Raw genomic sequence first — 27,966 nt, 5'->3', positions numbered from 1 at the left:
CCTATGGGTCTGTTCTTGGGACCTGCAAATGTAGGAGTGACTGCAAATGAAGAGTGTCCACTAGTAAACTGATCGGCTGAAGAGGGGGAACAGGACTGGGTTGTGTTGTTCATGTCTCTATCAGTGCCGTTGGTGCTTACATGGGCTCCATCAAAGGCACTGCTCTCTTTGTGGGTTATTGGGAATACATGCTCAGCCTCACTGCTGGCTGGACCTAAAAAGAACACAGCAAACAGACTGGGAAAGAAAATCGCCTTGGCCTTGAAGTCTACCACATGCGTTCTCTTAGAAGGAAGAAAACCACATTCCTACACTATAAAGAGAAGCAAAAGAATCTAAAGAAAAAGCTGCTGTTGGTATGAGTTAGGGCACAGATTCCCTTCTGACTTTACTTCTAATGACTAATTAATCTCATACGTTAGAGAAGTCTCTAATCAGATGAGAGACTTTATTGTCATTTGATACATCACAGCCCTCTTTTCCACTTGGTTTCTAGCTGTGACTGATTGCTACCCTTTCCCCAAACTTCCATTCGTCTTTAACATACCTGCAGCTTCAAAGGAGAGAAGAACCTTTCCTGGGTCCAGAAACCACGTTTGCAAACCTAGGCATATGGGCTGAATTACAAATGGCTCCAAAATTCAGCATTGATGATTTATCATCAGTAACCCATCAGGGAGGTATCTAATGCCTTCATTGGTAAGGCAAACTCACTAACACTGCAGTTACAACAGGCTGTTACAATACAATGAACAGGTAGCTCTGATCACTAGCACTGGACTTAAAAATTGCCTACCCTTACAACTGCAGGCATAAAAATAAAATAAAATACTGCACCTCTGGCCCCCACTCCCTAGTAATAATCAAAAAGAGAGAAAAAAATAGACTTGAATATGTAATTTATCTATCCCATCTCTGCTTGCGTTCTCTTGCTTAGTGTAGACACATTTAAGGAATTCAAAAGTTTTCCTGTTAATCAGTAAAGGCTTCCTGGTGATCAACTGGCATTTCATGAGCCTCACAAACTTTTGTTGTCATTCTTTTCCTTCTAAAGAACAGGTAATTAGTACATTTTCTTGTGCTTTTAGTGATATAGGATGGTGGAGATTCCAAATTTTCTCATTTACACTGCCAAAATATATTAAGAGCTGTGACATACATTTTTCATTCTGTGTTTGCTAGTAGTTTCTCATGCCATGAACCATCAGCATGCTCATGTTAAGTACTAAGCCTCTTTTCTCTTGGACACTTATGTATTCAAGCTTCAGGGCTGCAGATTTTGTTCTCAGAGCAGTATGTTTTCTTTCTGTTATTGGAGGTGGGGGAGAAAAGCATCTTCTAGATGAATTGACAAGCACACCTGGGGAAAAAAAAACAACACTTGAACCATCAAGGACCTCCGTTCCTCCTGACCCCTAAGTAAGTAAAGCTCTTTAGCAACCTTTCTGTGTCGAGAAGCAAGGTCCTTTTCCTCTGCAAACTGAAGTGCTGTAACTTTCTGTTGCTAAGTGATCCATGTCAATTTTATTTTGCTTGAGTACATAATTTCTCTTAATTCAATTGCAGGATACCATAGCTTTTATGGTTTGAAATCTAGCTTTTCACTGGGCAAACAAGTCTGACTTGCTTGCAGTCAATATTGTCATTGTAAGTAACAACTCTCTAACTTGCTTTATTTGACAGAGTTTTCTCCATTATTTCCCTTTCATTAACTATTCTACTGGGGTAAAACTTATGTTAAATGAAGAAGAGTTAAAGTAAATATTTTAAAGTTGTCTTACATATGCAGACCTGAGTGACAGTATAGCCTTCTGCTTTTTGTGCAAATGGTTTGAGAACAAATTTTACTTGTGCTACTGACAGTATTATTTGAGTAATCTAAAAGCATTATGGTCTCAGTTTCTATGCTAAAGGACTTCGCCATGTCTACAATCTACCTATTGACTAACACTTTATGTGTATACTGTAGCAACCCTTCTCTGGAACCCGGTCAAATGTCTAGAAAAATATAAACAGCTGAAAATTATAATGTCGGGAAAATTCCTTTCCCCCTTTGAGAAATTATATCTTGCAACTGAGAAGTAGAACTGTAGGGTGCTCTGACTCAATTGATTCATATATATCCAGATCACAGATTAGGAAATGTAAGATGTGAGTGATGAGCACTTGGTGCAATTTTGAAGCAAGTAGAAATCCTGCTTAGTGTTGTTTTTATTAGTCTGAAGTGCAGAGTTTTAGACACAATATTGTTTTTTCAGATAATTTCAATAATAATTTCTGTAAAAACTTTTTCTTCTAGTTTTTTACTTTTAAATATTATGTAGCACATAGCAAAGTCTCAGTCTAAATCAAGTTAGTCCTTGAATGAAAAAGGTTTAAAGACCAATATTTCTGTGATCAAAGGCTGGCAATAGGCATTTTATTAGCTTATAAACTTATGGAACTTAGGCAATACAAATACTATAATATTGTTTGGTTTTTTAATTTTTTTTTTTATATATAGGAATATGGAATACATTAAATAAAACATTTAAAGCTAGGTTGTTGGGTTTGGGTTTTTTTTTTTGTTTATTTATTTATAAGTGCCCAGGTGTAGTTCTGGTCATCAGTCTATTGGATTCTAAAAGAAACTGATTTTGCAGAAATGTCAGATGTTGTATAAATAACAGAATTATTTGCCTGTCTTGAAAACTAGAGTAATTTCTTTCTTGTCTCTCTGATCGTGTTTTCTGTGCAAGACAACCTTGTAGACTGCTAATACTTGTCTAGTCATACTCAAGAATAACTGTTTGAAGAAAAGGGCAGAGTGTGTATCAGCATCTTTGATTGTTGCTCTTTTATCTTACGATTTTTACTTTTAGTTTTTTTAACCATCATTCTTCCCTATTAGTCTGAGTCTGTCCTACTTGTTAGGACTAATGTTGTTCCTTTTCTACTTTAGGTAATCAAACACTGGACAGATGTATACCTGTGTTATCTAGAAATTAATGCTATTACTTTATGTACCATCAATATTGAGCATATAGTAACAACAGTATTAGTGTAATGTGATGCTACCGGATAGAAACACAGTATAGAAAGGTGAAAGAAGATTCTACTTGTTTTTCCCTCGTTCTTCTCTTGAGAGAAAAACAAGCAAAATGGAGGGACGGGAGTTTTTTAAGTAACAAAATGTCCAAATCAAACTTTTGAAGCCCAACAGAATAAAGGGAAGGGTTTCATGTTGTGATTGCAGAAAAGTTGTATAGATGAGACCTGCATGAGAACAGGAAATCCAGAGTATGTGGCTGAGGTTAAAAAAAGAGCAATTTGTGAAAGAAAAATAAAGATAAAACAGAATTTCATTATATATATAAAAAAGACAATACCAGCATATTAGAAATCTGTGTTGTACACTGCTCTTTCTTTGAATAAATGAGGCTGTTCTGATTTTCCTGCGAGCTGTCTCTAAGGCAATCATCCTCACAGATGTACAACAAACATCTAGTGGGAATACTTTTTTATTGCCATCCAGATTACTAGTATAAAGTAGCATAGTTCAGTGCTCAAGAGACAAGTACATGTGTTGGCGTCCAAAGTTAAGCAAAAACTAGATATTAGCACACAGTGCTGTACAAAATCTAGTTTCTTCATGCAAGTAAAGTATTAATGCATCCTTTGCAAATGTCTGCTCTTGTGAATGAACGCACACACTGTAAAGACAATCAAGATCTAGTATTGCATTTTCATATGGCAATAGTTAAAAAGAGGAACAATGCCCAAGACACATTTGTATTTAGTCTTTCTCAACAAAAAGTGACTCATTCTTTGTGCTATGATATTCATTATATGCAGAGTCAAAAATGCCACGTGTAGCTTCAGGACAAACTGACATTACTGTGGAGACCAAAGACTAGAAGAATGTACGTATAGTTTATAATTTCATAAAAAGTTTGTATAAAACATACAAAGCTAAGACTTGAGAAAGACTGAAAATAATACACAAAATTTCAAACTTGAGAGAAATTGGAGAATCTGTATCTAACTGCTGGTGGCAAGGAAGTACATGGAAAACCTAAATTGAGGAACAAGAATGAGTGTGAAGTGTCAAAATTTGAGAAGTGCCTTCTTGTAGGTGAGGAACTGTCTTCACAGATTTTTGGACTACAGCACTGTGTATCTGATTGTCAAGATGATGAAGACTAGGCCCTCCAAATGGATGTGTCCCAAGAGTTCAGGCAGAGCTGTGACCTAGAGTAAGCTCCAGGCTATGTTTCATAGAACATAGAAAGGGAGTATACTGTAGAAAGTCTTGTTACCTTACCTTCTCTCACTGTTAATCTGGTCTTAATAACAACTATTTTAAGAAACTGTTTGCAAACACATCCCTTTTTATATTCATTTGTAGTCCTGGAAGAAGGAAAAAGGTGAAAAACGAAGGCAGTGATTTTCAGAATAAGAGGCATCATACACAAAACATGGTCTGACCAGCCTCTTCTCTCTCTGGCACTGTGTACTGGACAGTAATTTGGAGCTTACCATAACAACAGCTCAAAGATAGGCAGTGTTCACTAAATGCAAATCTTGTTATGCAAGTATTATAATTTTATAAGGCATATGGCCAAACTTTTACGAATACATAATCAGTAGAAGCAAGGGTTGGCTAAAATAAATATATTTCCTTGCTTGGAATAAAAAACTTAATAGCAGTTTGGTTATAGTGTAATTTCATGACAATTACTGCTTGAATTACTATGTGGATCTTTTTGACTAAAGATTATGAGGTTGGACAGTCAAAGGGATACATGGATAACAAAGTAAATGTTCTCCTCAGAATTGCCTCAGTTACTGAAATGTATTTATATTGCATAATACTTTGCTTGGTTAAACCTGGGCAGAGTTGGAAATGTACTATAGCTAGGTTTAAGAAGGTGATGCATCCAAGATGCATCTAACATGTAAAGTTGGTGTCCAATGCAATTTGAAAGGCTGTCTGCAACATTATCCTACTGCAATTCTAGTACAACTCTTTCTATTGAAGACTGTTTAAAATTAATAATAATGGAGTTCCTCTGTTTTACAAGAGGCTATTCCATAGTTTCACTTAATGCAGAACACCAATAGAGAAAAACGACAGCTGAAAGTGATGATTACAGTTCTATGTATGTTTGCTTCATTTTATTCTCAGCTCACATCCTGAAAGAGAGAAAAAAATGCAGTTTTCTTCAAGATTAGATTTCAAACAGGAAATTCATGACTTGCTAAAAAGGCTTTGGTTAGGTCACCATTGCTGTGGATTCGTGTCAACATTTGATCTATCAAATTTATTTGCACAAAGGATGATGAAAGTAAACTCTGAACTTGCAAAACCATGTTATTAGGAAGTGATTATATTAATTAGACCATCAGATGTCATGCTTTTCTGTCAGGCTTCTGCTTCATTTATAATGGCTAAATTAGATCAGCTTTGAGGATAATAGAAGCCTGAATAATGTGCAAGACTCCTGCTTTCTTTCTTTGCTGAAATTGAAATGTACATATCATGTAAAGCATGGGATTTTAGAGAAAGAAAGGACCCTCATGTTATTCAAAGGGCCATGTGCTGTCCAGGAGAACAGGATTTATTCCTAATTTTTCTGTAGCTTATGAGTAAAATGCAGCTATACTGGTTGAAGCTGAATGCCTAAAATTGCAATTGAATATGCAGCAGGTGAGCATAAGACATACTAAAAGTAAAGAAAGAACAAAATGTCAAGGCCTAGCTGTTCATCCTGGCAACCAGTTATGGGAGATACTTGCTCTTCAAACAGTAGCCTAAAATATCTGTGCTTTGTTCCCTGGGTGTAAATTTTTTATTAATTTTGCTTGTCTCTGAAGATGAATAATAAATAAACAAAGAAAGCTCCCTTAACATATGTATGCATTCCAGGTACAGTAAGAGAAAAAAACTACCCAACCCCCAAAAACCCCAAAATAAAAACACCCCCTTTACATTCATTTTAGTTTAGTACATATTATGAATGAGGACAGTACTGCAAAACAGCAGAACACCACCTAATTATTTTCTCAATGCGATGGTCATTCCATGTAAAAGCAATACTTGAGAATCTTACTACTGCGGTGCAAGTTTTTTAAAAAATTCTAATCCTAAACCATTTAGGTAGGAGGTTTGCTTTACCTCCGTAATTATAAATCGCAAGAAATAGTTTAATATTCCTATTCAAAATCTTGTAAGCACAACCCTTGCAAACTTGCTAATTGGTAGCAATCAACTGATGTCTTAAAACTGTTTACTCATGAACATCTAATGAATGTTCAGGATTATTGCCAATACCTTGCAGCTGGTAATAAAGCCTTAATAAGGCTAAGCATACATAAAAATTTATTAGTTCACGCACAGATCAAGATACCTGAAACACAGCCATTGCCCTGAGCACACATCAGATCAATTAAATAACACATGCCACATAAAACAAGTTGGCCTAAATACCTTTTCAGCCTCTGTCTTCAACTAATTCTAGATAGCCTAGGGAAGCAGGGTGTACGGGGGAACGTACTGATGCATACTGAAGGGGGCAGGACTGGGTTACGTATATACTTCAGACAAAGGTGAATGCTACACCTAGAGAGAGACAGAGAAATGTCTTAATGTGCAGTTAGAATTAGTGCTAACTCACTTCCAGCGCTTCAAGCACAGGTATTCATCCACATGGTTGTCAACTGATGATGATATCTGTCTCTTCTTTCACTCTGTTTATTTTCTAAACAATTTGTAAGGGCTGTGTGGTCCTCCTCTGGTCACGTTTGCAGATTTCCCGACTTCTCCTTTCAAGGAGATTATCAAGGGATTATCTATTTAAACAAGCTTCTTTTGTCTGGAAACTGCTAGTACCATTACTGTCAAAATTGATGAAATAGTGCTTGACTACAAGTCCTATTATGCAATACCAAGATCCCAAACTCTGACACTTTTATCAGCTGATGCTCAGCATCCTAGTGAGCTGATGAAGAGGAGTTTGGTACTGTTCTTTCACCAAATACTCTGGCCGTTTTGGAGAAGGGCAAGTTATCAAACCCAGCACAGGAAGGAAAGAAATTACAAAAATCTTGGTAAGTGAGCAGATTACAGAAACCGTTGCTCTTCCTTCTAATTTTCCTAAGCCCTGTTCTTTTCTTTTGATTTTGGATTTTTACTGGAAATTCTGGGAGGAGAAATATAGAAAAGGGCTTGTTGCTGTTGATACAAACAGAAAAATTTTTACCTACAGATATATGCTAGAATTTGTTCTTGGTCATATTGTTACTCATTCTTTCTTTCTCTGCATTTAAATATTATCTATGTACACATGGTCTTCAAAATGTTTGTGAAAAGGAAACCTTTGATGAAAGCAGAAACTCTGAGCCATTTTTTCCTTATGTAGTTTTTCTTTTGTCTCCCATATTTTATTTAAACTTCAGAATTCTCGCAGTTTGACATAGTTCATGGTATTCTTTCCATTATTCACCCACTTCAGTGAAATTTAATCTTTTTTAGCAAAGTGTTACCTTTGACCTTAATTCTGTTGAATCATATTTTTATCACATATATTCACTCAATTTCCATACTTTCAGTCACAAGTGCAGTTCTATCAAGCAGTTTGTAACGTGCAGATCCCTCCATTCACCCATTGCAGAAGTATTTATTCAGCTATATAGATTTTATTTCTTTCTTCACATTGAATAGGAATAGATTTCTGAAGTCCTTTTCTGAAGTACAGTCTTGCTGTTTCATGCTCACCACTTCAACTTTTGCAGCAGTACATACAATTCTCTTCTGTTTGTAGCCATTTAAACTTCTCTATTCAGATATAGCCATTGCCAATTTTTTTTCTTCCTATTAAAACATGTTGTTTCCATTGGAAATAGAGAATTAAAATTTATGCTTGTACACATAACTACTTCTCCACATACAGACCTTTTCTTGAATTTATTGCTTCCTTTTATTTTAAAACCTGTTCAGTATCTTTCACTAGAAAAGCAGATCATAGGAATCATAGAAAAAAATAAGTTGAATGGGATCTCAGCAGGTCATCTTTACCAACCCCCAGCTCAAACCAGGGCTAGTTTCAGAGTTATATCAATTGTGCAAGGTGTCATCCAGTTGAGCTTTGAAAATCCTCCAGGGTAGAGGTTTCAGAGTCTCTCTTGGCAACCCCTTCCTGTGCTTACATCACTGGGAAAATTATGTTCTATTGGAATACCTCTGATTTATTTTTTGTAAAATTTATTTGCTATTCACAGTGGAGGTTGGTGAATCACTTTATCAGCATTATCTTCTGCACATCCAGGAACTTCTGACATTGAAGTGTTGAGAAGAAGTTACAGTGATGTCTGGGAATCAGTACAGATGTACAGAAAGTCTTTTGAGTGAGTGCATCACTTGTTGCTACATATTGACCTACCAAAAATTCCAAGGGTTTGCTGGGGGCAGTAACTGGAATTCATATAATTTTAATTGGGTTTTTCTTTGGAAGGACCTTTCTGACTTTGATAGACTTGTACTCAAAATTGCCTGAAGTGATTTTTAGTCTTACCATAAACAACACCTGCAACACTTTCTGCTCTTCATCTGCTGCTGCAACTCAGACTTTATCCTGTGAGTATTAAGGACACACAGCTTTGACTCTTTTTTGGAGATTCTGTGTTTCATGCACGGGATGTTGTTCCTTGTTCCTGAAGAATGATCTTGGATCGAGTCCATTTCATTGTTCTCATTGGGCAGCAGCCAGTGAGAGAAAGGAGGTGGTGTCTGTCTGTTTCCGGTTTTGCGTGTATTACAGACAATAAAACATCTGCCAAGACTCTGATAGTGGGCATTCTGCTCTGCAAACAAGAGGGAAGCTTCAGCAGAAGAAGCGTTTCTATGTAAGTGAATTCAGCAATTGTTAAATTTCTGACGTGGCACACACGAAAGCTGCTTTATTATTAGGTTAGTTTTCTTGAATGTCAATGTGCAGATATTAATGTCAGTGAGCAGATGAAGATGTGATAAGAATGAATTACTTCTGAATGATAGAGGGCTACCATTTGGACACGAATCAAGATTGATCAAAGAGACAGTAAGTTTTTCTTAGTCTTAAGGGAGTCCAGAAGGGAAAAGTGCTGCACATCACCACCCACTCTCATGCTAAACAGTCTCCCAACAGAGTTGTAAAAGATGAAAACATCAATGTAGAGCAGTGTAAATGAGTTACTGAGGCAGAGACCTTGATAGGGAAGTTATAAGTGAGGATTCCCCTTCTGTATTACCTGTAAACCTGCTACTCAAAGCTGAATTCTGTCAATTTTGCCCTCAAGTTTCTATTGGAAGTGATAGATACTGAATTCAGTTGTAGTTATTCTTAAGAACATTATTTTTTTAATATTTGATATTTTATTTTTTACATGTATTACTATTCTTTTAGATTTGCTTGTCTAAGTAGATAACTCATTATCTAGACAATCTAGATATCTCATGAAGTAGATAACTCAGATAAAACACTATTTAGATGAGATTATGATTGCTGCTGCAATTGCTATCTCCTTGACCGTGACTAAAATGACAATTTTACTTTTTGCAACAGGACAAAGTTGTTGGTGCTATTTTTCCCATCTTCATGACAAACAAATGAGTCTACCCTGGAAGAGGTCATCACTCTTCTTGTTGGGAGGACAGTTATTGCACTTATTTTTCTTTGCAGAAAAAGATTGTGACTGAGCAAATGCTACCTCAGGCTACTATGTAAAGCAAATAGCAATGGAGCTTTGAATCACAGAATTTTCTTTACCGTTTTTGTAAATTCTCTAATGGAGATGGCACAACAAGTTTTCAGCTAACAGAGCTTTTATTGCTAGCACTGTTTTGGGCTCGTTTCTCCCTTTGTAAATTGCTACCTGTGCCCCATTCAATGCTGCATTCTGCTCTTTGTGAAAATTCACATCCAGAAATCCAGACAAATTTGTGGATCAGAATTCAGCTTTGGGGTTGCAGCACTAAAACACACTAGCTCTAGGAATAAAATTGAATACATAATTTCCTTCAGATATCTGCAATCCTGAAAATACCATTAAGGATGAACTCAGCCCAGTGAAAGTAATTTTAAAGCTAATATTTTGCTCAGTTCTGTAAGTCCCTGAGATTTACTCATATATAACATTACTGTAGAAATTGCCATTCATTTGTACTGAAGAAATGGCATTTTCTTAAAGTTTTTAAGGTTATGAAAAGATTTTTTTCTTGCAAGAGAAAAATTAAAGTTTGGTGGGAATTTGATATTAATGCATATATGTTTAACTCGAACTAAAACTTTTCTATCAAGATACCCAAGTTGATAAACTGATAACACATCTCAAAAATTTTGGAAGAGCTTATATATTGTTATCTTGGACTCTTAGTATTTGACTGATATAGTGACTTGATTCAGAAGTAGATGTTAGATTTTTCAACTTTTATCCTATAATTTCAGGATAAATTCAGACACACTCAGGTAAATAAATATGAATGAACTTTTAAAGTAGATTGTTAAACCACATTTAATGTTGAATAATACTTTTTTTATTTAGAATTAAAATTACCTCAGTACACTTAAAATTTATGATTTGGGTTAACTTAAAATGAGGCCACTTTAATTATGAAAAAAGGTGTCTACAGAGGAAAACCTAATGCAGATTAACTAATCCTCGACAATAATATTTTCAGTTAATTTGAGTTAATTTTTGAGTGTCATAATGGAGGCAACTACCCTATTATGAAAGTCTTGTGCTTATGAAATACTGTTATTGAGTGGTGGTTCATTAGTTTGTTGTTAAATTTATGAAAGAAAAAAATACTTGCATATAAAATTAAAGGACATAAAGATTCTTAATTCAAATTGTTGATGTATGAATTTAAAGTAGATTAGCTAAACAATTCATTCCTGAATGGATGCTCTTAAGAAGAATTAAAGAATTGTCCATACTAAGTGACTTTGGATGTAAATAAACCTAAAGGTCATTTTAATTCTTAGTGTAAGTTCAATCAAGATTTTAATGCAGTTTAAAGATTAAGTGATATTATTTTTCCATGTAGCAGAAAATAGTAATTGGAATGTTTGGTTTCCTGTATTTGGTTAAAAACTTACTGGGGCTATGTGATTACAACTTAAAAAAAGAATACAGCCTCAGAATGGCAGCATTTTACATCACAATTTGCTTGTACTATGAACATTTATACACTGTCAGGTAGAGTATCAGGTTTTACAGCTGTACCTGTATGATGCCATACTAGTATATTGTGAAGAAAAGGAACTGAGCTTTTTGATGGGTGAACATGGATTGCCTGTAAATATTGTCATTTATCGTCATGTCACTAACACAACAAATGTGTTAGTCTAGCCAAGAGTCAGATGTCTTCTCTTTGAATTCAGTCATGGAAAATTTATGCTGCATTGCATCTTTATATGCCTTTAGAAATGGATCACCAAAAATTGCTGGGAAAGCATCAGAATGAAACTGACCTCATTATTTCATAAAACTGTTGTAAAGGAGACAGTAAGAGCTCCCTGTAGCATGGACCTGATGCTGATAAATCCACCAAAAGCTTCTGGAGCCTTATGCATGCCAACTGACTTAATAACGCTACCCTCATCACTAGTTGTGAAAGAGGTGACAGGTCCCAATAGACCTCTTGGTTGTAATGAGTTCTTGGCTAAACTTTGATTTTCTGAATTGGAAGTGTATCTGTGAAGCTTGCTGCTCCTATACTTAGAAACCTTTTTATTTCCTCTCTAAACACATTTTCCCCTCCACAGCCATTTGTTCACAAGCCAACAAAGTCTTCTGGCTCAGTTCTTCCTTTCCCTGTTTTATTTCTGATCCACATCTCCTTCAGCATTTGTGCTGCCAGTCAGCGCGGGTTGTGCTGCCTCTACCACACATGAAGCACAGCATGATGACATCTGAGCTGCTCCCGAGCAAGGGGTTGTGACACAGTATAGCCCTGGCAGGAGGCTACTAGTACTAAATATCAGAACATGCATCTTTATGCTGATGTGACTATACTGCTTCTGGTTTGAGGTTTCACAGTTTGGACTTTTCCACACTGCACTCAACTAAAGATGTACCCTTCATTTTATCCTCTGATAAGCTTACCCTGACTTTTTCTGAATAATGGACTGCCCTGTCATAGTTCATTTTGCCCAGAAGAAAAGGGGATATTACAGTATGTTACACTAGCCAAAGTACAGTTTTGCAGGGATTGTTTTTTCACACTTTGTTTCCTACCTAAGTTCTGCTCCCAGTGAGGTCAAACGTTCTAGGAAGAACACAAAATTGATGTTGCAAAATGATTAGCTTTTCAGCTGTACTCCAGAGCTTCTAAATCGTGGTTAAATCAGTTATCTTTTCATGAATTTGGATCACTGATTTATCAAGGTGACAAATGTTGGAGTTAAGTAATAAAATTCTGTGAAACTCTTAATAATTTATGGGAAGGAAATCATATACCTGCGTATGTCTCACCCTTTGAAAGGAAACAATCATTTTTTTTTTCACTTTCTGAAGTCTCTCCTTTCATTCAGCCAGAAGATAAATGTGTTACTGGGTTTTCCAAAACTTAATCATTCATTACATTTGTTGGACCTACATGGCAATATTAGACACAGCAGCTCATATCTTAAGAAGATTATTAAAGTTTCCTAGATAAAACAGGTTAATTAATTCCCTGAGGGGACTAATGAGTCTGTGCTTTTGGTATAATCATGTTAGTTTCCTGACTGTATAAAGAAGGTACTAACAATCAGACAAATGCAATAATAGATCCTTTTAGAAAACTGTATGATTCTGTAAAGTGCTAATTTTTTTAATTATCTGGTTAATTTCATGCTGGCACTTCATGTTCAGAAAGTAACAAAATTAGTTTACGTGGGTGAATTAGATTTCATTCATGTCAGTACCGACTCCTGTTCAAAAGAATCTGTTGACACTGCTTAGTGACAAAGGAATTAATACTGTATTTCTGTGGAAACTTTGGAACAATCCATTTGTTTCCATGGACTATTAACTTATCTGGCTTTTTCTGATGAAGTAATCGAAACCATAGCAGAAACTTGTTAGTTCACACTGACCTAAGGCCTAAGAAAATATATCCTGATTGGTTTTACCTTAGTTCCAATGTCATTTTATAAAGTTAATTGAGATTTAGAAGTATTATATCAAAGTTCTCTAACATTTAAGTCTTTATGCATCTATGACAATCAGACAAATTACATTTCTCTTCAAAAGAACTAAATCCTGCAGAATACCAGGCCAAGGCTAGGGATGCATCTAGTAAATATTTTTCAGACTGACTAGCTTTTTGTGTGCCTTGAGTACTTTGATGAAGAACTGAATTTAAAGCAGCCCTCAGTATTGTAAATGCTAGATGTCTTTGAAAAGCACACCCCAACATTTTTAATTCTACTAATTTTGAGTAAGATCATAGTTCTCATTCACGTAGCATAAAGAGATAAAACATTTTACCTTAAAACCAATGCTGTAGCACAACCCATTTGCTAAAGAGTCAGCTTGTACTAAATAACACACAATAAACATCAAAATGAAATATATTCTGACCAAAACTCATCTTCTGTCCTGTAGTGAACAGATGTTCACAAATTAATTTTGCTTGTAAGATACTCCTCAAAAGCAGGAGAATATTTTAGGATTTTAAATGAAGACAGAATTGCTGTCTGGGTTATGTTTTGTTATCCCTGAATTCTCAGTCTCTTGCTTCTGATGGCATTTTTTAAACTACAAGCATCAGTTTTAGTACTACTGCAGATGTTGCTTCAATTTACATGGAAACAGATGGAAATATAATATTTTAAGAAGTCTTCCAGTCTTTAGAAAGAGAGGGGTATTTTAATCTGAACAACTGTAATCCTGCATAAACATAAATTTAAATTAGAAAAAAAAACCTCAAAAACCCAACTAAAATAACATATCGAGTTTTAAGAAGCAAATTTTATAACACAGTTTTTCTTCCCCATAGGTTAAAGAACAATGAAAACAATTTGCCTTTTGGTCCCCTCATTCTGACTCATCTCCTTGCAAAATACATCACTTAATATCGCAAAGTTTTCTAATAGTGAGTAAGTATTCATAGGCATTCTGCTGATACTAAATACACCCTCATATTCTCATTCTAGAAGCCCTTTGGTTGCAGAATTAAACACATTTCACATGTTCTTTCTATTTTTTCAGGGTGTAATTACACAAGATAAGATTTTGTTTCTTCTTTTCATGTTGTTTAGTAAAAGATTAGTTTGTTTCTACCTGGATTTATTAGTTTGAGAAGAAAGCTATTGTACAATCTGAATTATAAATAGAAATTCAGGGAAATTTCAGGGAAGATAACATGACAGCCTAAATAAAATAGTACCCTACTGTTTTAGGGAGGTATAAAATGAAATGATTCTTAAGCAAATCTCAAGAGACAGAACCATGCGAAAAGTATCTGTCCATACTTGCAAAAACCGCAGTTAATATACTCAGGAGAGTTGGAGAAAAACAAGGTACTTCTTTCTAAGACAATTGCTTCACGCATTTTATAAGGAAGGATTCTGAAAGAGCTGACTGATGACCTCTCTGGGATCCCACTCCAGGTGGAGAGAGAGCTTTACTTCTCCGACTGCAGTGCGGCGCGTACACACGGGAGGTGGAGTCTTAAAAACTGGAACAGCCCAGGCTCATCAGTATGAATAGCAAACTGCTCTGTTTGAAGGATCTGAAGCCTTTCAAATCCCATTGTTTTCCTTTCTTTTCTGCATTTTTGTGATCCATCACTGTTTCCTTCAGTATGAAATTCACTTTTGTTAAACTTTGTTTCTTTTGTGTCTCCAAACATAGAAGGTTTCCTTTTCTTAATCTGAAGGAGGATAATATGATCTTATAAGTGTGCTCATATGCTTAACTTTAGTTACACCCAAGTATTGCAATGTCCTTCTAGATTCTCACTCTACTGTACTACTGTTCACTGCATCAAGATCTCCCATAGCAAACCATTTTCATTTGCATATTTATTCTTTTATAATCTTTCAATTTCTGAAAGGTATATTTTTTCTTAAACCTTCTATTTGAATATTTCATATTTTGTATATATTATAGGAATTAAATTGAATCCAGTGTAGATGTCTGCATTTCAAATATAATGCAACTTTATTATTGTTTGCTTCAACATTGCTATGACCTTCTATGACCTTCAGCTAAACCTTCTGTTCATTTGAAATTACTTGGGCAATTCTTATATTGATCAAGATAATAGTGGCTTTACATGATAATCAGACTTATGAAAGTTGTTGTTTCTAGAAAATGTTAAGCATATGATTAGCTTTTTTTCCTAATGGTTCATGTGTTTACCTGGTTATTCCCACAGTAAAATCCTAGATCCTCATGGAAATCCTTGAGCGAATATCTTTATGTTTGACAACAGCAAATATTTTTATAAGACACAGATTACATTTGGAGATGTTAGACTCTGGTTCACAATATTATTTCATGTTCTTTCTGCAGTACTTGTCATTAGTTTTCAAAGCAAAACAGGTTTCATGTAAAAGGATAGAAAAAAAAGACCTGGAGGGATCTCAATTTTAACCTGCATATTCTTTAATAAGATATTTGATAACAAGTTTTCATTCTAACATTAACTTCTTAGAATATTGCTTTTATAGTTGTATCTCATGATAGAGAAGAAAGCTTTTGAACCACTGCTTGGATTGTAACAGCAGATATATAAACTCTGGAATAAAAAGGGAAGTCAAATTGTAAATGGTCAGCACTTTGAGGTTGATGTTTCCAGAAAAGCTTCTTTAATCCCTTAGCAAAGAGAAAAACTGCATATTGACACCATAAAGAAAATAAAAGCAACAACAATCTCCACACTTGATAAGTAGAGTAATATTTTGGAGAAATCTAATTAGGCTCTTTGCAATTTGTTGTTAAAGCATAACAGAAGAATTTGTGGTTTTCTGAGATATCACAGTGGGTTTGAACTTGCCAGCTGACATTTTAATATGAAAAGGGATATTCCTTTTCCTACATGGATGAATTTATTCAACTTGCCATTGTAGTGCTATAAAATAAACAATGCTTTATTGCTTGTATGTATCTTAAATTACTTGCTTGTTTCACTATAGCAATAAACACTATCTGTTCCCAGAAAAAAAAAAAGGAAATCAGTGTTTCAAGCTAAAAGTAACACCCAGACTTTAGGTGCATGACAGTTTAAGGGCTAATAATGTCTGAAAGTGGAACTACCCAGAGTGCACTATTGCAAGAACCAGGCAAATTAACAATACCAGATTCATATCCTTGTTTCCTAAGCAAAATAAAATATGCTTCTATAAATATCCCAAGAAAACATTTTCTTTTGACAATTGATTATATAAGTGTAAAGCTAACATCCTTGATGCCGAAATTTATTAACTAGAATTATGTGATTGTGTCAAAACAAAGCTTTCTAAATATCATTTGAAATTACAGGTTCTCTTTTAGTCAATTGTAAGAATGTTGAGACCTGATTTTCTATAGGTCTATGGCAAATCTTCTGTAAATAGTCATAGATTTGATTACAAATTGCACATTTTTATTACATTTAGATTCTCTGACCATTGCAAATGTATGGAATGTCATGGCTCCTGTTGTTTTTTAATCATTTGGGAAAAATAGTGATGTTAGTTAATAAAGTGGAAAGGTACTTTATGGAAAGATACTCAGTGGAAAACATTTTTTGGCTCACTGAAGATAATTGCTAGTCATGCCATCAGGATTTATTGACTTCAAGTCCACAAAAAATACAGGTTTGAAATATCTCTGCTGGGAATTATTTTAAAGGGATATTATTGTTATTGAAAGTTAACAGATTTAGTGGTATATTTTTATCATATTAAGAGGAAAATTTTGATTTATAATACAGTCTGAGAACTGTACCCAAACAGAGAATCACAGACTTGCATTATTCAGACCTGCTTAGGGCTATACAATTGTGATAACGCTGATTACTAGACCTGCCTCATCATTTTTCTATGGTAAACTGCACATACTAAAATATATTGCAGGAAATTTTTAATGTTTTTAAAGATACCCAAATTACTGTTAAAATTATAGATAAATTTCTATATGGATTGTGGTATTATCTTTCAGATTACTTGCTTCTACTGCAGAATGAAAGAATCTTGCTTTCTTTTTACTCCCAAATTCCCAAATTTTACATGTTTGTTTTGTTTATCTGTTTAGTATAAAAGTGCAAGTCTAAATCAATTAAGCTTTTACAGAGAAGATGACTAGACAAAGTAACTGGTGGTTATATTTTGTTCTCAATGTTGAATTCATATTTTTTCATTTTGAAAGAAACATATTTTATTTAAAATATAAAAAATATAAAAAGTACATCCATCAGAATGTCCTATTGTGCTACAAGACTACATCAAATTGCTTTGCAGTTAAATGCAAAATAAGTATATTTGAAAAAAGCTTCTAAAAATGGTTAACCTAAAGAGCTGCAACTATATGCACTCAAGCTGTTAGTATCTGAAAAGTGTTTCTCATTACAAGCATAATAATTTATCCAAAAGTTAGGGTTCAAGCATTTAAAAAAAAAAAAAGAAAGAAGAGGATTTGAGGATTTGGACTATTTTTTTCATGGATTAATAAAGATACAGTTATAACTCCTAAGAAGTTAACAGTAGTTCATAGTTTATAGACATTTCTCAGGTGATTGTGTTCAGCAAGAAAGAGAGCAGAAATGAAAGGAATCGCAGAAAGGAATTTTCTTTTTTTTGTTGCAAAGAAATGTTGAAAAAACCCTGCAACAACCTCGAGAACAAAAATAACAGAAGGGCTCTTACTGAAAGAACTATTATACTGTGGAATTAGTCCTAGTCTTTCATACAGACCATCTGATTGTAACAGCAAATTAAGTAGTGTTTTCTGAGATTTATCAGTAATTGTTGTAATATGTTTTTTCAGAGAAATGTTACCTTCTCTCTCGGTTGAGAAAATGAAGTCTTGGATGAAAATGGTATATCTGGGGCCGCCAATACCACAGGGAAACTATGGAAGTAGAAGAATATTTCTGCTACCTGCACAAGCTGAAAGGCAAACCCTTGATTGTCAGCTTGATTGTTTCTTGACAGCAATGGAAATAGAATAGGAATATAATCTCTATATAAAAGTATACCACAATCTCACGGTTTGAAGCCTGACTAAATATAATTTGCATCTGGAACTGCCACTGTTAACTTTTGGATACAAAACTCTGTCCATTATTTGAAGAAAAGATGAGAATGAACATTTGCTCTTAGCTAATCACCGAGCTCATATGATTGCATAATGCAACAAATTTTGATGCAGATAAATTGTCATTTGATCTTGCAGATTCCATATTAAATTTGTTTCCTAGCTTTACATTTTGTTTCATATGAATTTTCATATTTACAGAACACAACTCATTTTGTCAATCTTGTGAAAAACAGACGCAGAATGGTCTTCTGCTATCTGCAATTCAAAGGTATTACTCTTTCTTTCTTAAGTATAAGATCTTTAATTCTTTAAGAAAGAATGAAATTGAAAACTCTTGGAGAAACCCTTTTATTAACTGAGCTCACCCTTTACTGCAATATGAATAAAGTGATTGAAAGCAAGTGATTCATTCTTTAGCCATAAAAATGTATATTAGCCCTTATCAGAAAATAATAATGTCAAAGTTGGGAAAAACAGGAAGGGTCTACTTTCATTGGCATGTGTTTGTTCCCAAATAACTCTTGTTCTGAAGGTGTTTCAGTCAGTGAATTCACTGTTATTTGATTACCTATTCTCTTTTTGGGTGGGGGGAAATTGTGTTATGGGAAATTCTAGGGATTAATGACAAATAGAAACCTGAAAATCATAGAATCATAGAATACTTTGGATTGGAAGGGACATTTAAAGGTCATCTAGTCCAAGCACCCTGCAATAAGCAGGGACATCTTCCACTAGATCAGGTTGCTCAGAGCCCCATCCAACCTGACCTTGAATGTTTCCAGGGATGGGACATCTACCACCTCTCTGGGCAACCTGTTCCAGTGTTTCACCACCCTCATTGTAAAAAATTTCTTCCTTATATCTAGTCTAAATCTACCCTCTTTTAGCTTAAAACCATTTCCCCTTATCCTGTCGCAACAGGCCCTGCTAAAATGTTTGTCCCCATCTTATAGAATCATAGAATCATTAAGGTTGGAAAAGACCTCTAAGATCATCAAGTCCAACCATCAACCCAACACCACCATGACCACTAAACCATGTCCCAAAGCGCCTCATCTAGACATCTTTTAAATACTTCCAGGGATGATGACTCAACCACTTCCCTGGGCAGCCTGTTCCAAGGCCTGACCACTCTTTCAGTAAAGAAATTTTTCATAATGTCCAATCTAAACCTCCCTTGGTGCAACTTGAGGCCATTTCCTCTTGTCCTATCGCTAGTTACTTGGCAGAAGAGACCAACACCCACCTTGCTACAACCTCCTTCCAGGTAGTTGTAGAGCGCGATGAGGTCTCCCCTCAGCCTCCTCTTCTCCAGGCTAAACAGTCCCAGTTCCCTCAGCCGCTCCTCATAAGACTTGTGCTCCAGACCCTTCACCAGCTTCGTTGCCCTTCTCTGGACACGCTCCAGCACCTCCATGTCCTTCTTGTAGTGAGGGGCCCAAAACTGAACACAGTATTCGAGGTGCGGCCTCACCAGTGCCGAGCACAGGGGCACGATCACCTCCCTACTCCTGCTGGCCACACTATTTCTGATACAGGCCATGATGCCGTTGGCCTTCTTGGCCACCTGGGCACACTGCTGGCTCATGTTCAGCCGGCTGTCAACCAGCACTCCCAGGTCCTTTTCCTCCAGGCAGCTTTCCAGCCACTCTTCCCCAAGCCTGTAGCGTTGCATGGCGTTGTGGTGGCCGAAGTGCAGGACCCGGCACTTGGCCTTGTTGAACCTCATACAGTTGGCCTCAGCCCATCGATCCAACCTGTCCAGGTCCCTCTGCAGAGCCTTCCTACCCTCGAGCAGATCAACACTTCTGCCCAACTTGGTGTTGTCTGCAAACTTACTGAAGGAGCACTCAATTCCCTCATCCAGATCGTTGATAACGATATTGAACAAGACTGGCCCCAAAACTGAGCCCTGGGGAACACTGCTCGTGACCGCTGCCAACTGAATATAACTCTGTTCACCACAACAAGCCCCCTTTAAGTACTGAAAGGCCGCAATAAGGTCTCCCAGAAGCCGCCTCTCCTCCAGGCTGAATAAACCCCAACTCTCTCAGCCTTTCTTCATAGGAGAGGCGTTCCATCCCTCTGATAATTTTTGTGGCCGTCCTCTGGACCCGCTCCAACAGGTCTACGTCCTTCTTGTGCTGAGGGCTCCAGAGCTGGACGCAGTGCTCCAGAGCTGGACACAGTACTCCAGGTGGGGTCTTACCAGAGCAGAGTAGAGGGGTAAAATCACCTCCCTCAACCTGCTGGCCATGCTTCTTTTGATGCAGCCCAGGGTACAGTTGGCCTTCTGGGCTGTGAGTGTACATTGCTAGCTCATGTGCAGCTTTTCATCCACCAGCACCCCCAAGTCCTTCTCGGCAGGGCTGCTCTCAATCCCTTCATCCCCCAGCCTGTATTGATACTGGGAGTTGCCCCGATCCAGGTGCAGGACCCTGCACTTGGCCTTGTTGAACCTCATGAGGCTCACACAGACCCACTTCTCGAGCTTGTCCAGGTCCCTCTGGATGGCATCCTATCTCTCAGGCATGTCAACCGCACCACTCAGCTTGGTGTTGTCTGCAACCTTGCTGAGGGTGCACTCGATCCCACTGTCTATGTCATTGATGAAGATATTAAACAGTACCGGTCCCAATACGGACCCCTGTGGGACACCACTTGTCACCGATCTCCATCTGGACATTGAGATGTTGACCACTACCCTCTGGATGCGACCATCCAACCAATTCCTCACCCACCGGAAAGTCCATCCATCAAATCCATACCTCTCCAGTTTAGAGAGAAAGATGTTGTGGGGGACCATGCCAAAGGCCTTACAGAGGTCCAGATACACGGCATTGGTAGCTCTTCCTATGTCCACTGATGTAGTCACTCCATCACAGAAGGCCACTAGGTTGGTTGGGCAGGACTTGCCCTTGGTGAAGCCATTCTGGCTGTCTCGAATCACCTCCCTGTCCCCCATGTGCCTTAGCATAGATTCCAGAAGGACCTGTACAATAATTATCCCAGGCACAGAGGTGAGACTGACTGGCCTATAGTTCCCTGGGTGTTCCTTTTTTCCTTTTTTAAAAATGGGGGTTATGTTTCCCCTTTTCCAGTCAGTGGGAACTTCACCAGACTACCATGACTTCTCGAATGTGATGGATAGTGGCTTAGCAACTTCATCCGCCAGTTCCCTCAGGACCCACGGATGGATCTCATTGGACCCCATGGACTTGTGCACCTTCAGGTTCCTTAGATGGTCTCGGACCTGATCTTCTCCTACAGTGGTCAGCTCTGCATTCTCCCAGTCCCTGCCTTTGCCTTCTGTGGCTTGGGTGGTGAGGCTTGAGCACTTGCCGGTGAAGACTGAGGCAAAAAAGTAATAGAGTGCCTCAGCCTTCTCCATATCTGAGGTAACCAGGTCTTCCATTTCGTTCCGGAGAGGGCCCACATTTTCCCTAGTCTTCCTTTTATCCCTGACATACCTATAGAAGCTTTGCTTATTGCCCTTGATGTCCCTGGCCAGATTTAATTCTATCAGGGCTTTAGCTTTCCTAACCTGGTCCCTGGCTGCTCGAACAATTTCTCCGTATTCCTCCCAGGCTACTTGTCCTTGCTTCCACCCTCTGTAGGCTTCTTTTTTGTGTTTGAGTTTGTCCAGGAGGACAAACAAAATAGCTGGTCCTGGACTGTCTGTATGAGGAATAGCATAGAGATTCTATAAAGCAGGTGTGTTTTCTTTTGGAATCTTGTATTAGGAAAGAGGCTAATGTTCTATCTTCAGATTTAACTTATGTCTCCTACTCTAAATATATATCAGCTTTTATATCCATTCCTATTCAAACTTGTCCTTTTGTAAGTAGACCTGCCTTTTATAAGCTGTTCTGAATAGATTTATTTCCTTTGAGGTTCAACTTCAAATTTCAGTTAAATTTTCTTGTACATGTAAAGAATATTGATTTACAAATGGAGGTATGCGCATGTTTTCAAATTGATAGTAAATATTTAAAATAATGTGTTGAGACATGTTCAGTAATGAGTAGGAAAAGGACAAGAAAACATGCCATGTTAAGGGAAATGTTGTATCTCTGTAAAATACTTGAAAATAAAACTACCAGGTAGGTACATACAAGCCCTTTTTTACATCAGTGTTGCATACAGTGGGCCTTTAACTGGGGCACAGAACAATCTATCATATTTTAGGCTAAAACTAAAAACCCAATAGCTTTCTGTTTAAAAACCCAAGAATTGCAGGTAATGCTTGTACTTCCCTTTGCTACTCTGTTACAAGTGTTGCGTTTTCAAAGGGGCAGAACTCTACTGTTTAAGAGAACGTACCAGATGTTGCTCTGGCCATGCATTTGTTCTCAGTGGTCCTTATTTATGACTCAATAAAATTATGTATTGAAACCACATAGAAAAGAACCACAAGCACTGGAAATCACAGAAAAAAAAAAAAAGTCAGGGATATGTGCCCTTGAAAAACAGGTTATTGAAAAATGTCTGCAACAACTGCTCCATGTAAACTGTATTTGCCCTTACTGGTACCCTTCAAGCATGGAGGCATGCTAAAACTCTCAAATTCAAGAGGCATATGCTTCAAAAAGCACATAACTCTGAAACAGTAGCAATTTTTATTTTCTCACTTTCTTTAAAAGGAGCTGATTAGACCATTTATTTGTTGTACTTCAGATAGAGCTCAGTACCAGCATTGACTGCCTGTAAAGGCAAGCCATAGGAACAGACAAGCATTCTTCTTTTTTCTATGACAACCTGGTACTTAACTTTATGTATCAAATCTTTATTGGATAGAAATCAGCAAGGTCTCATTACAATCTGCTGAACTATACCCTTTTACAGCAATTAAAGCTCTGAGACCACACCTCTGTGTTTTGGTTTTGTTTTTTTTTTTTTTGTCTTTCTGTCTTTAATTGCAGTTTGTTTTCTATTAATATTTTCTTTCAGGTGCAAAGTGCACCACTGCACAATCAGTTTTCTTTTAAAACTTTAGCTTCATTTCTTTCTTTTATGCCTTGCTAGAAACGTATTTATTACATAGTATAAATGAAATAGCATCTCCACGATTTCTCTTCCTCCAAATTTTAAATGTAGCAATAAAGCAAGTTTCTTATAGTGTGGCTAGACATTTGTATGTCTACTACATAAAATTCTATTACACTCCCAAGAAGAGATGTACACATATTTTCCTCTTAACAGTAATCTACCTTTCTGTTACTGTAGTTCTCATCACAGTCACTCATCTTCTGTACCTTTTGTACATCACCAATACCAAAGCTAAGAAAGTGTGTAAGTTAAAATCAGTAAGCAACATATTAATTTGCCATAGCTGTCTCATGTTGTTCAGTAATTTGGTAAGCAATCAGCTACTTGACAGTGGGGGTGGCATGCCAATGTTGGGGGTGAAATCGATAGCCCAGCTCAAGTGCATCTACACCAATGCACGCAGCATGGGCAGCAAACAGGAGGAGCTGGAAGCCATTGTGCAGCGGGGTAGCTATGACCTAGTCACCATCACAGAAACATGGTGGGATGACTCCCATGACTGGAGTGTTGCAATGGATGGCTATAAGCTCTTCAGAAGGGACAGGCAAGGAAGGAGAGGCAGCGGGGTGGCTCTGTATGTTAGGGAGTGTTTCGATCGTGATGATGAGATCGAGTGCTTATGGGTAAGGATGAGGGGGAAGGCCAACAAGGCAGATATCCTGCTGGGAGTCTGCTATAGACCACCCAACCAGGATGAAGAGGCAGATGAAACATTCTACAAGCAGCTGATAGAAGCCTCACAATCGCTAGCCCTTGTTCTCGTGGGGGACTTCAACTTTCCGGATGTCTGCTGGAAACACAACACAGCAGAGAGGAAACAGTTGAGGAGGTTCCTGGAGTGTGTGGACGACAACTTCCTGAGGCAGCTGGTAAGCGAGCCTACCAGGGGAGGTGCCTCGCTTGACCTGCTGTTCACGAACAGTGAAGGACTGGTGGGAGATGTGGTGGTCGGAGGCCGGCTTGGGCTTAGCGACCATGAAATGATAGAATTCTCGATTCTTGGTGAAATAAGGAAGGGGGGGTCAGCAAAACCGCTACCATGGACTTCTGGAGGGCAGACTTTGGCCTGCTCAGGACGCTGGTCGAAAGAGTCCCTTGGGAGACAGTCCTGAAGGGCAAAGGGGTCCGGGAAGGCTGGACGTTCTTCAAGAAGGAAGTCTTAAAGGCACAGGAGCGGGCTGTCCCCTGCCATAAGAAGAACTGGAGGGGAAGACGACCGGCCTGGCTGAACGGGGAGCTTTTGCTGGGACTCAGGAAAAAAAGGAGAGTTTACCACCTTTGGAAGAAGGGGCAGGCAACTCAAGAAGAGTACAGGGATCACGTTAGGTCATGCAGAGAGGAAATTAGAAAGACAAAAGCCCAGCTAAAACTCAACCTGGCCACTGTCGTAAGAGATAGTTTTTAAAACTAAAAAAAACTAAAAAAAGTTTTTACAAATATATTAATGACAAAAAGAGACCCAAGGAGAATCTCCATCCTTTATTGGATGTGGTGGGGAACATTGCCACCAAGGATGAGGATAAGGCTGAGGTACTTAATGCCTTCTTTGCCTCAGTCCTTAATGGTCAGACCAGTTATCCTCAGGGTATTCAGGCCCCTGAGCTGGAAGACAGGGACGGTGAGCAGGATAAACCCCCCACAATCCAAGAGGAAAAAGTTAACGACCTGCTACGCCACCTGGAGACTCACAAGTCTATGTGGCCAGATGGGATCCACCCAAGGGTACTGAGGCAGCCAGCAGAGGAGCTTGCCAAGCCACTCTCCATCATTTATCAGCAGTCCCGGTTAACAGGGGAGGTCCTGAATGACTAGAGGTTTGTCAATGTGATGCCCATCCACAAGAAGGGCCGGAAGGAGGATCTGGGGAACTACAGGCCTGTCAGCCTGACCTCAGTGCTGGGGAGGATTATGGAGTGGTTCATCCTGAGGGCGCTCACAAGGCATGTGCAGGACAAGCAGGGGATCAGGTCCAGCCAGCGCAGGTTCATGAACAGCAGGTCCTGCTTGACCAACTTGATCTCCTTCTATGACCAGGTGACCCGCCTAGTGGATGAGGGAAAGGCTGTGGATGTGGTCTACCTGGACTTCAGTAAAGCCTTTGACACTGTCTCCCACAGCATTCTCTCAGAGAAGCTGGCAGCTCACGGCTTAGACAGGTGCACTCTTTGCTGGGTAAAAAAGTGGCTGGACGGCCGAGCCCAGAGAGTTATGGTGAACGGAGTTAAATAAAACTGGTGGCTGGTCACGAGCGGTGTTCCCCAGGGCTCAGTTTTGGGGCCAGTCTTGTTTAACATCTTTATCAATGATCTGGATGAGTGGATTGAGTGCTCCTTCAGTAAGTTTGCAGACGACACTAAGTTGGGCGGGAGTGTTAATCTGCTCGAGGGTAGGAAGGCTCTGCAGAGGGACCTGGACAGGTTGGATCGATGGGCTGAGGCCAACTGTATGAGGTTCAACAAGGCCAAGTGCCGGGTCCTGCACTTCGGCCACCACAACGCCATGCAATGCTACAGGCTTGGGGAAGAGTGGCTGGAAAGCTGCCTGGAGGAAAAGGACCTGGGAGTGCTGGTTGACAGCCGGCTGAACATGAGCCAGCAGTGTGCCCAGGTGGCCAAGAAGGCCAACGGCATCATGGCCTGTATCAGAAATAGTGTGGCCAGCAGGAGTAGGGAGGTGATCGTGCCCCTGTGCTCGGCACTGGTGAGGCCGCACCTCGAATACTGTGTTCAGTTTTGGGCCCCTCCCTACAAGAAGGACATTGAGGTGCTGGAGCGTGTCCAGAGAAGGGCAACGAAGCTGGTGAAGGGTCTGGAGCACAAGTCTTATGAGGAGCGGCTGAGAGAACTGTTTAGCCTGGAGAAGAGGAGGCTGAGGGAAGACCTTATCGCTCTCTACAACTACCTGGAAGGAGGTTGTAGCAAGGTGGGTGTTGGTCTCTTCTGCCAAGTAACTAGCAATAGGACGAGAGGAAATGGCCTCAAGTCACACCAAGGGAGGTTTAGATTGGACATTATGAAAAATTTCTTTACTGAAAGAGTGGTCAGGCCTTGGAACAGGCTGCCCAGGAAAGTGGTTGAGTCACCATCCCTGGAAGTATTTAAAAGACGTGTAGATGTGGCACTTAGGGACATGGTGTAGTGGTCATGGTGGTGTTGGGTTGACGGTTGGACTTGATGATCTTAGAGGTCTTTTCCAACCTTAATGATTCTAGGATTCTATGATTCTATGAAATCTCAAAGCACCTCTACATGCATGTGACAACTGTCTGATTCAAAGATTTAACACTAAGGACAGCACCTTAAAGTCAGTTCTTTGCTGTGCTCAGATTTTAAGGTTGTTTAGAAGGCTGGATAAACACTCAATAGATATAATATCACAGTGAGAGTTTAGTAGTCACCATAATAACAAGATGCTCAAGTTAACCAACATATTTTTTTAACTGCTGCAGCTTGTTTATTCCAAATTCTCTAGTTATACCTACATTTAGAGGCTAGTAAAGATTGATTTTTTTTCCTCTGAATTTTTTCTAGCTGTATTCTCATGAATAACTGATTCTCAGCCTTGGCAGAAACTCCTATTCTTATCTCTTAAGAAGAATAATTTCTACTGCTGGAGTTTTGTGCACGTACCTATAGGCTGGATGATTTTTCTTTTCTCACATATAACCTGAAAAAATAGATCAAGTTATATGATTACAATGGATTACGTGGATATGTACAGAAATGGGAAAAAAAAAAACCCAAACCAACACCTGCAGGATGTCTAATTTACTTATCTTTTTGCTGATATCTATCCCCATTTCCATGTCTGATGCAGAAGGAAAATACACATGGTACGTGACTAAAGATTTACTCAATGCAGAAACAGTTCTAACAACTTTTAATTCATCAGGTAAGGATAACTGCAGGAAAAAAAAATATCCTCTACCTTTTGGCTTGACTGACAACTAAGTTCTTTCAACACATTTGAAGTGAAAAGGACAGACTTAGCATCACCGAACTTTCAATGCTGAATATATCTCTGCCTGCCTGTCTGTCTATCTGTTTTATTTACCACTCTTCTTGTACTGTTAAATATTCTGGACAAAAGGTTAGTCATATAAGGAAGGAGAGGGACAGTGGACCCACATAAAGCCATTGGTCACATAGTAACAAATACTCTTATGACAGAAAGGCAGAAGGAAACTTATATAATGGCACACCAGTATAGTAGCTAGTAATCTTGGTATATCTTGGTATTGTGTACATTTGGAATGGGAATAGCATTGTACCGCTATTGTCGTATTGTGCTCCCACTAGAAGAAAGCAGTAAGGGTTGAAGTATTGTTCCATTCAGAACTGAGCTCTCATTCCTGAGCACTTTGATTTCATGTGCCTCCTGTGACAAATAAAAATATGTGATTTTTTGTTTTTTTGAGATAGGAGACATTGAGTGGGATTTTACAAAAGTAGTCAACAGATAGCTATTACATGGTATCTGAAAAAATCTTAGAAAAAAATATGACCAAGATGGCTGTCCTGCTGTCCATAGAGAGAGTTCATAAGCATTGTGCCAGTAAAACATAGTCTTAAGACATGTAAAAACAGGCATGGTAACTGTATCTATACTTTTACCTGTGATTTTCATTAAGATTCACACTCTGTAATTATATATGAAAACTGATTG

Source organism: Calonectris borealis, chromosome 2 (assembly GCF_964195595.1).
Source record: "Calonectris borealis chromosome 2, bCalBor7.hap1.2, whole genome shotgun sequence".
Classification (NCBI taxonomy): domain Eukaryota; kingdom Metazoa; phylum Chordata; class Aves; order Procellariiformes; family Procellariidae; genus Calonectris; species Calonectris borealis.
This window is presented reverse-complemented; position numbering follows the sequence as displayed.